Source organism: Apodemus sylvaticus, chromosome 11 (assembly GCF_947179515.1).
Source record: "Apodemus sylvaticus chromosome 11, mApoSyl1.1, whole genome shotgun sequence".
Taxonomy (NCBI): domain Eukaryota; kingdom Metazoa; phylum Chordata; class Mammalia; order Rodentia; family Muridae; genus Apodemus; species Apodemus sylvaticus.
Window position 1 is genome coordinate 5,543,237 of NC_067482.1, and position 13,267 is coordinate 5,556,503.

Sequence of the window (13,267 nt, forward strand, 5' to 3'; positions counted from 1 at the left end):
TTCATAGACTTCTGGTGGTGGAGCCCAGGGCTTCTAGCATGCCAGGCTAGCATCCTGTCTGCTGAGACACATCCCCACCATTAGTGAAAATGCTTACTGCCCAGCATTTCAAGCTACTGTGCTTTGATGCCAAATCTCTTTCCCTGCAACTTGGAGACAATGCCAGCCTTTGATTGGTGAAAACAACTCAAAGATCCAACTGTTCTTTCTCCTGAATGGACCCACTGGTTTCCTGAGCTACTGTGGCTGAGAAGGACAGGTATCTCTTCCATCATGGTCAAACAACGCTTTGTGTGCAAAACCTTCGTGGGCATTCCAAAAGAAGGACCATCTTTACCGTATCACCATGCTCACAGGAAGACTCTTGATACACTGTCCCTGCCAGCTGGATGGGGATAGAAAAGAAAGGAAAAAACCAACAGCAGGAAAATAAATCCAAATGAAAACATTCAATCATTGCAGATGATTCTTTAGACAGTGTAACTAAAGAAGACTTGTAGAAAAAGGTGATGTGTAAGTCAGAACATAAGAATGGGCCAGAGGGCTATAAAGAAAGAACACTCTAAAGTGGTGGTGTGACCCCTCTGGGTATCCTAGAGCACTTTCACAGGCTTGCCTAAGACCACCTGTGTATCAGATGTTCGAATTATGATTTGTAACAGTAGCAAAATTACAGTTACAAAGTAGCAATGGAATAATTTTGTGATTGGGGAATCACTGCAACATGAGGGACTATATTAAAGAGTCCCAGCTTTAGAAAGATTCCCAAGGAAAGTCCAGCCAGACTTTCATAGCCAGATGTTGCATAGCATTAGATACCCTGGCTACTAAATCTAATCTCACTGGTTAAGAACGTTTTATTAAAAATTTTTATTTTTTGAGAGGAGGAGGGCAAGAATGCAGCGACACATCTGTGGAGGTCAGGGGACAATTTTGAGGAGTCTCTTCTCACCTTCTACCTTGTTGAGGCATGGTCTCCACATCCCGTCTCACTGCAGGAGGCTGGGGTCACATGCCTTCCCCCCTCCCCCGCATCCAGCTTTTCCATGTCGGGACAAGGGTTGAAGACAGTTCATCAGGCTTTGACGGTAGGCACTTTTACTTGCTGATTCATCTCCCTGGCCCAAAATGGTTCTTAAAACACCATTTCCTCTGGAATGTACAGCTAAGCTGGACCTAGTAGACTTACCCATTATCACTTAGACTGTGTTGTGCAATATAGAAACCACTTTCTTCTCATTGCTAGCCATGGAAAAGTTTAACTCATAAAAGGTGTTGATGACTAGAGATACTTCTGTTTATAGCGGTTTAGTTCCCAGTCCATAGGAAGTTTGCTATGCTTTAAGAAAGTAACTTGGAGCTAAAGAACAAAGCACCCAGCATATGCAAGCGTCTCAGTATGAGAAGCGACTTGTGAAGCAGGTGCTGCTCTCTCTCTTCCTATGAAATAGTGAGAAGTCTACCACAACCAAGCAGTCAACCCTGAGAGTGGATCCAGGGAGACCTTTCCCACACTGCAAGCACAACTCAGGAAAACAAGTCAACAGCTCACCATAGCTCCTGGGCACACTGTGCTGAGCTGACAGAAATTGCCTACTTCAAACTCTAGTCTCAGAAGTTGGAAACTACTGTAAAATTAAGTTGCAGCCAATTAAAACTAGTAAAGAGGGCAGTATTTAAGTAAGTGTCAACTGTTGGGAATAGAAACTACTAAAGACAAAACTGAAAAAACAATCTTCAAAAATCAAGTCAGAAGATAAAACTTTTGTCTCCATAGAGTAAAACACTTTATCTAACTGAAAGATGAAATGCAGGGGTTCCGCTATTCATGGGGGCTCTATTCGAAGATGGCTGGTCGATGCCTAAGGCCACAGGGAGTTGTGATCCTGAATCCCTTCCTTTTCCTGTGTGTGTAGCCGTAGCCATGGTAACATTAATTTATTGCTTAGGCATAGTTAACTAGTTTAATGTAAACAGGGCATTTATAACATACGGTAATAAAAGCACTATGAATGTGGTCTCAAAAATATATTATTATTACCTCAGTAGCCTCAGCATACACATTTTCTCTTCTCATTGATTTTTTTTATTATTTTTTTATTCGATATATTTTTTATTTACATTTTAAATGATTTTCCCTTTCCTGGCTCCCCACTCCCCGAAAGTCCCATAAACCCTCTTCCTACCCCCTCTTTCCCCATCCACCCCTTCCCACTTCCCTGTTCTGGTATTGCCCTACACTGCTACATTGAGCCTTTCCAGAACCAGGGGCCACTCCTCCGTTCTTCTTGGACATCATTTGATATGTGGATTATGTCTTGGGTTTTCCAAGTTTCTAGGCTAATATCCTCTTATCTGTGAGTGCATAATATATAACTTTTTTGGAAGTAAGCACATTATGGTTTCTGTTTTGAATACCTTAATTGTCACCATGACCAGTCTAGGATCTATGCGTGGATAAGGTCATTTGAATATTAGTATTTCAAATACTGAGACAGTTGACCTGATAACTAAGGGCTGAGAAGTGATTGACGGGTGGGTAGCGTACAGCCTGGATATGCCCACCAAGGGCATCTAGCCCTCATCCTGGATACACCCACCAAGGGCACCTAGCCTGCATCCTGGATATGCCCACCAAGGGCATCATTTGTGTCCTGGGCAGAGTGGAGCAGAACCGGGTGAGATTTCATCATCCTACCTGATGCACAATTTATGAATCGTCGCTTCTAGAATTCTGCATCTGATAGTTTTAGACTGTGTTTGACCTTGGATGGCTGAGCTAATGGGAGAAAGTGAAACCCTGATGGAGGAGTGAGCACTATGCAACGTTTAAAAAAAAATAGTAGTAACCTGCTGGTCTGTGTAGGGAGGAGGCTATCCTCTGAGATCTCTGGCCCAGCCTAGGAGGGGTGGTTTGAGCAAAGGGGAAAGGTCAGGACTCAGGGCGGGTAAGGGGCGGGGAGGTAGGGGAGGGGGGAACACCATTGCCTCTTCTCTGGTGCTGCTGCACTGGCTGCACTGAGCCAAGCCAAGTGAGCCGTGGAGGGCTGGCTAGCAAGAGAAGCGAAGCGCAGGGGAGCTTCTAGCAGCTAAAGCGTTGGGAGAGCGTTCTCTTCCCAGGAAGTGTTACAGCTCTTATATGACAGACACTCTCAGACAATGCTGGAGCAATCCTCACACCTTTATTCCTTCTGGATAGGATCTTATATACTTGGGGAGTTTTGGGGGTCTGACAGCAGGTGCTTCCTACTGGCTTGGCCTGAGATGTTAGGGAAACTTCGTCTCCATGTGGACAGGCTTAGGGGCACTGCTCCTACATGACTGATGTCTCTCTATGGGGGACTGGGTATGCGACAGGGGCCTGGTTTCAGGAGCAAGGGAAGCTCCTACTGTCCCTTCTGTGTCACCCGGGCTTCAAGCCCAGCTCAACCTTACCAGGCTTCCTCTCACAGCCCACCGCCCCACAGAAACCCTCCGACGCAATAATTTTTCGCGCACATTGAACCAGCACAGCACAAACTGTTTACTTAATAGAAACTTTTTTTTTTAATATTTGAAAAGATGTGTGTGTACATGTGTTTATACATGAGTAGGTGCATGTATGTGGGTGCACGTGAATGCGGCAGGGCAGACAGAGGTCAACCTTGGATGCCGTTCTGCAGCAGAGTACTCCACTTTGTTGAGATACGGACCCACCTGTTTCTGCCTTCCCAGCTGTGGATTCATAGGGGTACCACAAACTTGGAGTGTGTGTGTGTGTGTCCTGTAAGTTGAACTTAGGTCCTCATACAAGAATTTTAAAAGCTGGGCCGTCTTACGATCCTCTACTTTATGGAATTGTTTCCAGAAGAAACCCAAGCTTGATGACAAGGTGTCCCGCCTAAACATCTTAGTTAAATGTGCAAACTTGAGAAACACACCCGCCCGGCGGACCGCTTTCCACTAAGGCCCGCCCTCTGTCCTATTCTATTTAGGACTGACTGGCTCTTTCAAATCTGTCTGGACCTTTAAAACAGAAGCCGCTCATCTCAGAGAGCACTCCTTCAGGACCCTGCAGTCACAGCAGGGGTCCGCGAAGTTGCTTCTCCTGTGGCTCCTCTCACTCAGTGATTTTGGTACCAACTCAAGTTTTCACTTTTTTTCTTCCCTCTTGTTTCTTGCAAGTATGAACATTTTTCTAAATCACGTTGCTACACTTTGTTCAATACCTCAATTCCTTCATCGGCCAAAATATTAAAAAAAAAACAAAAAAAAAACCCAAAACCCACAAGATGTTGTAGATAGTTTGGGGCTTTTTAGTAGAATTGTGGAACGGCTGACTTCCAGCCAAAAGTTAAAATTTAGTAAGAGTCTTCCACATTCTACCACAGCCAGCGGGCACCACCTACAGATGCACCTTCCCTTTCTCCCCACCCCCAACCCTCGCCCCCACTCCGCTGCTGCCTTGCTGGCGCATTCTGTTGTTTGCTGAATAACTAACTCTTGGAATTATTCAAAACAAAGGACAAAGCGAGAGACTTAAATCACTGACATTTATTTTTTCATGATTGTGGAAGCTAGCCGGCCAAGATAGAAACGTGGGTAGGATGTTTCGCCTTGTCTTGGAGATGGCTGCCTTCTCCTTGTGTCTGCTTGACCCTCCTTTCCAACAAGCCTGTCTTCTGTTTTCGGCTCTTCTTCCTGTAAGGACATGACCACGTTCACTGACACGATCTTACTTCACCTTAATTACCGCTTGAAGGCTCGATCTAAAACAGTCTCATTCTGAAACACAGGGGATCAGACTCTAACATGTACATTTTTGGGAGACACAGAATCCGACCCATGACGATTTCCAAATCCTCTGTCTTGCTCTAGCCTTCCAATCCCTCAGCTCAGCCCAGAATCTCATACAGGATCCTTAATCATTGGTTACTTCTCTGTATGTTGAATGAAAAATGAGGTCTGCTTCAGACCTCCACAGCTTACACGGAAGCTCACAACTGCAGTTTCTCATAAATGCAGAGAAGTCAGTCCTCCAGCAGGTCTCACTTCGTGGTCACTCCGCTGTGCACACAAGAGACAAAACAACTATTCGGTCTTGAAATTCTCACAAGCCACAGGGGAGATAAAGGTTCATTTTTACATGTATGAATGTATTTTCACTTTTAATTATTTGAACTATAATAAGAATTTGCAATGTTACTAATTTCACAGTAAAAGAAAATACCATGTATTCTTTTAATGTTTTTATTAAAAGTGAAATGTCATTCAGTTGCATCAGTAAACTAAAGAAATGTACTTAGCTTTCTAAGGCTCTCCCTCACTCCTCCCTCCTATCTTGGCAACTCTCCTTCAGTGTTCGTTTTGGGAACTAATTTTTTCAATGCAAGGGCACTCTCATTAACTCATCCTTATTGAGGAATTATATTTTCTCTAATTTTTGACATTCCTACAAGATAGATATCATCAACTATTTTATAGATAGGCATAGGTTAAGGTTCCAGTCACATTGTATTGACAAAATCTGCATTTGACTCAAATCTGTTAGGTTCTTACATTTACTATCCCAAACTAGTAAATATATAATGTTTTCTACTTTGAAACTTGGGAAGCTTTAGAATTCTTATGATTCTTATTCCTGCCTCTCTCTCTCTCTCTCTCTCTCTCTCTCTCTCTCTCTCTCTCTGTGTGTGTGTGTGTGTGTGTGTGTGTGTGTGTGTGTGTGTGTGTGTTTGTGTTGGCATGGGGGAATGTTCTCTCTTCCTCCATTGTTTTCAAATTAAAGAATAGGGATTTTCCTTGACCTCACAGTCCCATACCATGGCTCTTATTAATTAATTTTTCATTATACCCAGACCTCCTGCTTGACACTGGTTTACATATTATCCAGCTCTTGGCCAGCTCTTTCTGCTTTGGACAGAAAGAGAAGCTGTTCCTGCCAGTTAGGGTCATAAACAGTGGAAGGACAGCTGGGCGGTTGGTGGGAAGCAATGAAGGAAAAGAGACCTGGGTCGGTGCCAACGGAGTCAATGACTGACATGCTGTTCCAGGAAGCAGGGGGCCAGTGGAGATGCTGGGAAAGCAGAAGGACACCCCCTATCTACAGACTAGTTCACCAGAACATCTGTAATCTAGGGACTAGTTCAGCAGAACATCTGTAATCTAGGGACTAGTTAAGTAGAGCATCTGTAATCTAGGGACTAGTTAAGTAGCACATCTGTAGTCTAGAGACCAGTTAAATAGAACAGTCATAATCTAGGGACTACTTCACTCTGTAAACCAAGACAAGAAGCCTATTAGGAAACAAGACAGGAGAGTGTAGGCTTGTATTTTTGTATTCACCTCTTTATAAGATATGACTAATTACAAGCTCCTTAGGTGAACGCTGTTTAGTTTATCTGAGTTTAGTTTTTGTTTTTCCTACCATTGTTGGGGAGATAGAAACAAGCATGACAAGCGGGTGTTCTGCATGGTGCACTCCTGAAAACACTGTGGAGAACTGTATTATCATTGTCATCCAACAGAAAGAGAAGTGCTAAGTCATGTTCCCTCACCCCTACGCCCCAGCAGTGACACAGCTAAAATTTGAGCTAATGCAAAGTGGGAGGAAAAGAATAGTGTCACAATGTTAACAAAAGAACACACAAACTCCACTTAACAAGGAACCAGCAAAAGCCAATCGCGATACATTGTTATTCTTTACAGGTCTTCCCAGTAGGAGGCTACATAAAGTTTACCCTGACTGCACTCTAAATTTAGCTCTGTACTGCTGTTCTTGCCTAAACACATGAAGGAATACTCGAGCGAAGACTTTTACCCCAGTTTTCCTCTTGCTGAATAGTCTTGTCTTAAGGACATTCCCATGTTACAGGGATGTTCATTCTAGTTCATACTTCAAAAGTTCCGGATACATGCTATAAGGACATATTGCTCGAACTAAAATGTTTATAAAACCTAATGGGGAGGAGAAGTTGAAAAGACATTAGTGAAAGGATATACTTAAGAGGAAATGATTTTAAGATTGTGTCCAGAATCAGCATATCTACTGATACATTAGATACAACTAATTCTATGGAGATTGGGATACTAAGGGAGATAAATAAGGATTGTGGAGTTTATTTTTGATGTGATGATAAGGTCCTAAAACATCTAGAGTAATAATGGGTATACAATTGTGATTATAGTAAAAGTTATTGGACTTTCCTCTCTAAATAGGTGAATAATGTGGTAAGTGAATTATAACTCAGTAAAACTATTTAGAAACAAATATTTATAGTTATATAAAAGTGAACCACTAGTTTAGATAGCACATCAAGAGCTGCATGACAGTTTTTATTCTATGGGCAGTTTGGATAGCTGCTTTCTAAACAAGGGCTTACCTGTCACTGGTTATTCCTGTGTATGAGTATGGGCTGGAAATAGTTCAATTTCCTTTCAATGACCTGGCTCTTCCCCATGAACTTTCACAAGAGAAACACAACAGAATGAGGAAATAAGATTCATTTATTTCCTGGACTGCCTTGCACGCATGCCTTTCCCCATGAACCTTTAATCTTCTTCACAGATTTTACCTTTCACTCATATTTCAGTAAACACTAGTCAGTCCTTAAGCCTGTCGTCTGTCTCACTCGGTTATGTACAAAGGGAGTTTTCTTCTTGGCTTTTATTTTATCCCTGGGATCTAAGACAAACCTGGATGATGATAGTTGCCCAAAAAGGCGTTCTGTTGGATAAACACTCCATCAGCATACGCCCCAACCACAACAATTTGACTTACCTTATGTTGTGCTTCGTCTTTCCTCTGCACAGTGCATGCGTGTAGTCTTTGATGTGTGCTTTATAGCTTTTAAGACTCACTAAAACTCTGACAGCTGATGCTTAAGTGACGCTTTGAATGGAAACCTGTGCTGGAGTCGGCAGGCAGTGTGCTTGGCTATTGATAGCTGCTCTGACTATTGACAGCTGGTGCTGATGCAGATTTGACCCTTTGATCTTCACCTTCCCATCGGGCTTATGTTTTAATGGCCTGTTTCAGAGCTCAGTGCATCAGGCGCCATGCTGGGAATGTCTGTCCTCACGAAAGACAGGTAAGCAATTAAAGTCAGCCATGGTAAACACCATTGCCAGAACAATTTAGGATTCTATGAGACGGTGATGTGACGGAGCGGTCCTGACTGACTGGTCACAGTAAACTTCCAAGAATCTTGAAAGTTCACTGTGCACAGCTATTATGAAAATTGTGTATTGATTTATTATAAAATAAATTATTTTGAAAACAAAGGTAATGAATGCTAACACCCTATCATTTTTCTAATTATCCACCCTCTTGAGGTTATTTATATCGTCTGCACTGTGTAGTAGAATTAGCGTAGCAGTGCCTACTGTGCATGTTTCTGCAACTCTTCAGCCAGCAGTATCATGTACAGTTTGAATATTTACTCCAGAAAAGGTGTTGATGTTATGTTTTTTCTTCCTAGAGATTCACTTGTATGGTTTGCCTTTAACAGCACGCAGGGCCAGTTTTTACCTGCACACACGTGACCTCTGCTCTTTCCCATTCCCCCAGCACAGCTCTCACTCACACATAATGGCACAGATCTCACCTGCACACACACACACATACACACACACACACACACACACAGCTCTCACCTGCACACATGACCAATTCCCTTCTGCACAGTTTCTTCCCTTCAGGTCACTTTCTCCAGACAAAAAGTGACTAACATAGTAAATGACATTCTTCAGCAGATGCCTTTTAAGGATCACTGCAGCAAGACATGTAGCATGCAATCTATACTCATTGATGTGCTGGTCATAGAATATTGCACAGCTAACCACAGAAACACTGAAAACACTGAGAACACCGTCATTTAAGCCTTTGTCCCTTTGAACTCTCCATCCCCCACCCCCTGGTCCCAGAAACCATCACTTCACTCTCTGTGCTGTCACTGTGTGAGTGTGTGTGTGTGTGTTTATATCTTAGTCATAAGTACTCTTCTACAAGAACTTTATTTTATACAATGACCGGAGCCAAGGAGAAACATCCTCACTTCTAGGCTCACAGACACACCAGATAGAGGGTTAGGACATTGTTCTATATACAGCATGTTTAGCACACATAACATCCTGGATTCATCAATAGCACCCAAGGGAAAAATGCTGGATAAACCATGAGTGCAGTAAACCAAAGGTATAGTTGAAACCAGGAAACAAACGTCTGTGTCAAACAGAAACCAAGAAAGAACTCAAACACAGATTGGCAAATAATAGACACCATAAATATATGAAACATCTCTTTAGACCTGTTTTTTTTCCTGTTTCTGATTAATTGATAGCTGTTGAAGATGAACTTATAATAAACATTTCCAAATTATAGGTGAATCCACACAGAATCAACATTTCAATGAACAAGAACTATCATTCTCCAGACCAGAGACAACACAGCAGCGTGACAAGATGGGTAGTAATGGATGTGATCAACAAATGCATGTTCACGGGAGAGAAGAGATCACATCTGGTAGTGGGCACTAGAGTGGCCCCAGGATCTCTCTCTCTTCTCACCTATGTTTTCCATGCCTTTATGAGAGGAGCACTTTCCCCAGCTTTTGAAGTGTTGGCAGGAGACAGATCTCAGTAGATCTCACCCCTGGGGAGAGTGGTAGGTTGGCGAAAGTGACTCAGCCAGCTTGTGCATACTTCTTGGGAGTGCCTACACACAAACAGTCCTGGCTAGGTTGAGGTCGCAAAGGCCTGGCTTTGTCAGATCAATCCATCACTGTTTGGAGGGGAACTATTTTGTCTCCATGGCTTCCAACAGGGTCTGATGGGACCCAGAACTCCTCTTTGGATCAGAGGGGCTTCTGTTGCTCCCTCACTGTTGTCCATATTCTCCCTCTGTCTAGGCCCCTCTCACAGATGTGCATTTTAAGAGCACTCTTTAAAACCCCCGCAAGCAAGTATAATCATAGCTTATTCTATGTTGTCAATTAATCTAGTCTAGTCTTTTCTCTGTCCATTGGTCTAGTCTTTCCTCTGTCCATTGGTCTAGTCTTTCCTCTGTCCATTGGTCTGGTCTAGTCTTTCCTCTGTCCATTGGTCTGGTCTAGTCTTTTCTTTTCCATTCTCTTCAGTTACTCCTTGAGTTGTGTAAATTATAGTTTGTTTCATTTTTTCTTTTTTTTTTTCTACATTGTAATAAGTTTACTTTAGAATTTTTTTCAAAAAACTCTCATTCTTTCACATTGGAGAAGTCAATTTTAGGTGATTTGGAGCTGTACACTCTTATTTCGAAGTGAGGCTTGAGAGAATATTTAATGGCACCAACCAAGCATCAGATACTCTTTTTTACATTTATTTGTTTATTTATTCAGTTTATATCCTCCCTCCAAGTACCTGTCACATAGCCCCTCCCCCTCTTTTCCTCTGAGAAGGGGGCCCCTCCACATGAGCATCATGCTATCCTGGCACATCAAGTCACTGCAGAACTAGGCACATCATCTTCCACTGAAGCCAGACAGGTGGCCCAGTCAGGAAAACAAGATGATCTACAGGCAACAGATTCATGGATAGTTCCCCAATTCCTTCCCCCAACTCCAGTCCACAGGGGACCCCCATGAAGACCAAGGTGCAAATCTGCTACATATGTGTGGGAGGCTTAGGTCCAGCCCAAAGCATTGGATATTTTAAACCCTTTGCTAATCAGTACATTTAATTCTGTTGGCTAAATTGTATCCCCTCCAAAATTATGTGTGGAATGCATTACTTTTCTTGACACTAGTAGCCCAGGCTACTCACCAGGTAGAACACACTGGTCTTGAATTCATAATTGTCCTCCTGCCTCAGTTTCCCAAACACTATAGTTATAGGCACAATTCACTATACCAGGTTTCATGTATATTCTGTGATTCTGTGTCTGGTTGTTCTTCTAAAGCTTGGGCCAAACAAATATTTTAAAATCTTGACTGAGGGCAATGAATGTTTTGGACAATGACACAGTAGATTCTGAAAACAATAAATATCTGAATTGCTGATATGCACAGCTTTGAAGTCTCAGAGGGCAAGCCTGGGCTAGAGGCTGCTGCAAGCAGAGCACTCATTCTTAGAGGTGTGACAACTGTCTTGGGGATATAGCTTGCTTTGGAAATAGACCAGCAACTGTTGTTTCCAGTTTCTAGACCATTTGAAATCTACAGAAGTCACTAAAATATAACATTTCAAAAACTGAATTTTTATTATTTTAATTTCTGAAAACCGTAGAACTCAACGGACTGAGCCCCACTGTGCGATTTGTGAGCTCCTGCTGGTGGAAACACCTTCACCACCATTCACACACCTTCACCACCATTCACACACCTTCACCACCATTCACACCTTCACCACCATTCACACACCTTCACCACCATTCACACACCTTCACCACCATTCACACCTTCACCACCATTCACACACCTTCACCACCATTCACACCTTCACCACCATTCACACACCTTCACCACCATTCACACCTTCACCACCATTCACACCTTCACTACCATTCACACCTTCACCACAGCCCGTTGTGTCGTCATCAGCCCACAGGTGGAAACTGAACACAAACAGAAGTAAACTATACAAATTCTGTTTGGAGAGACTTTTCTTGGGTCATTTCCAGTCTTTTCCTTTGTCTTTAATGGCTCTCTGAGCACCAAGGCAAGAGCACTGCGGTGCTGCTGGTGCCCAGCCCTCGTTGTTACAACCATCACAGTTCTTGAATGCTTGGCAGCCATGAGTTAAATACTATTGTGAATATTAAATAAATATTCTGTGAGCCTCTTTCAGGATGATGTAACAAATAACACCTTCTTTCTCTTTCCCTTCTCATCCTCTTACCTCTCCCTCATTTCTCTCCCCCTCTCTCTTTTCCTTCCTTCATCTCCCCTCTGTTCCCTCTTGTCTTTCTTCTTGTGTTGACTCAAACCCAGAGCTCTGCATTCTCCCGCTACCATTCCCCACTCAACAATATGTTGTATGGAAGAATATTTGGACAACCCTGAATTGTTATATACACTTGTTTACATATTTCTTTAGAGATTATTTTTATTTCAGTCTCTGAGAAGAGAGGGTGGCAGGCAGGCAGGCAGGGCTCCACCCTACCTTCCATTGATCTAAATAAGGTGCCGTTTGTTCTGCCAACTAGAGGAGGACTATTGAATCTGTCAAAAAGATGTAAAATCCAATAAAGCAGGGCTTCCAATTTCTGCTTGAAGAGAAAAAAAAGTCTCCTGGTGGTTTTTCAGTCATTACACAACTGGGAAGAGGCAGACACAGAATGCTTTCTTTGTGCTGGGGCAAGAATAATGTGGAAAACCACAGCCCTTGGGCAATTACTCTACTTTTCTAGCTGTGTTGAGAAGTCTGCATTTAATTAAGAAGTAATGGAGGGAGCAGTACTATTTTTACGGCCACTGTGGGTTTTTCTTTTTTGACAGTGTTCCTTGTGAAAACATGAAAAAAAATAGTTTTCATTTTCGTTCAAATAAGAGTCTACCAGTCTTCTATTAGAAGAGTGGGAGGAGCCTCACAGCCATTTCTCTCTCAGAGAGTGCCCCCAAGGTGGCAGCTCTTAAAGAGTCCACAGGGCTGACAAGCAGGCTAGATTGCTATGGAGAGACTCCAAAGAGAGAAGCTTAAGGCAGAACTGGCAGAGTTCTCAGGAGAGGCTAAGGGCTAGCCTTTGTTATGCACTCTTCTCTGGAGGCCTCTGCATTGCCCTCCAAGGGCTTTGCCCTCAGGGCTGGGGGCTGCTGAGCCTGCTACTTTAACAGTTCCTTCATGATCTTCCCTGGGATTCAAGTGTTATAAACAATCTGAACTCTGCATCCACTCTGCATTCAATCACCTGCAGACTGGAAATGCATCTCTGTGGAACAAGAACGGGCTTTTGTTCCTGTCCCCCCCCCCACTCCTCCTCCTTCCCTCCCTTTTCTTCTCCTCTCCCCAGTATGACATAAAGTCGTATACTTGTATAGACTTTACATTATATTACAAGCAGTTTAGAGTTAAAAGGACATGCGGGATTATGCATAAATGCAAATACTATATCATCTTATCTATTTTATATGAGGACTAGAATATGTAAATAGAACCAATTTCCTGTGGATATTAAAAGATCATCTTTTAACAAATGTACCAGAAAAAAAGAACGGTTTGGAATCTTACTGAATAAATACAGTTTGTCTTCCCTAAAGGCTGCCTGAATGCCAGAATACTAAAATTCAATAAGTTTTTATGGGCTCTGCTTTCT